Raw genomic sequence first — 467 nt, 5'->3', positions numbered from 1 at the left:
TGGGCCTTACTGTCAGGTTAAGTCTTGCCCTTTACTATCAATGTCTTTTGCCACTAGAAACAGAATGCTCTTAGTTGACTAAATGAGGCTCTTGATCAACTAAGTGTATATTATTTTCCCAAGAAAATTTTTTTTACAGTTCTTGAACACTAGTCATTCCCAGATTCCTCTTAATTTCACATAATCTATCCTTATTTAAGGGTTAGGTAAATATATCAGCTAATTGATGAAGGTTGTTAACAAATTCAATCTTAATGTCTCCCTTAAGAACATGATCTCTAAAAAAGTGGTGTCTAATCCCAATGTGCTTGGTTCTTGAGTGCTGAACTGGATTTTTTGAGATATTAATTGAACTTGTGTTGTCACAAAGTATTGGTACATTATGCATAATCATTCCAAAGTCCTCTAGTTGTTATTTAATCCATAAAATCTGAGCACAGCAGCTACCTAAGGATATATATTCAGCT

This window comes from Theobroma umbraticum, unplaced genomic scaffold (genome assembly GCF_002168275.2).
Source record: "Theobroma umbraticum cultivar Fairchild unplaced genomic scaffold, ASM216827v3 scaffold_4.1, whole genome shotgun sequence".
Taxonomy (NCBI): domain Eukaryota; kingdom Viridiplantae; phylum Streptophyta; class Magnoliopsida; order Malvales; family Malvaceae; genus Theobroma; species Theobroma umbraticum.
Note: the sequence above shows the minus strand (reverse complement) of the source record.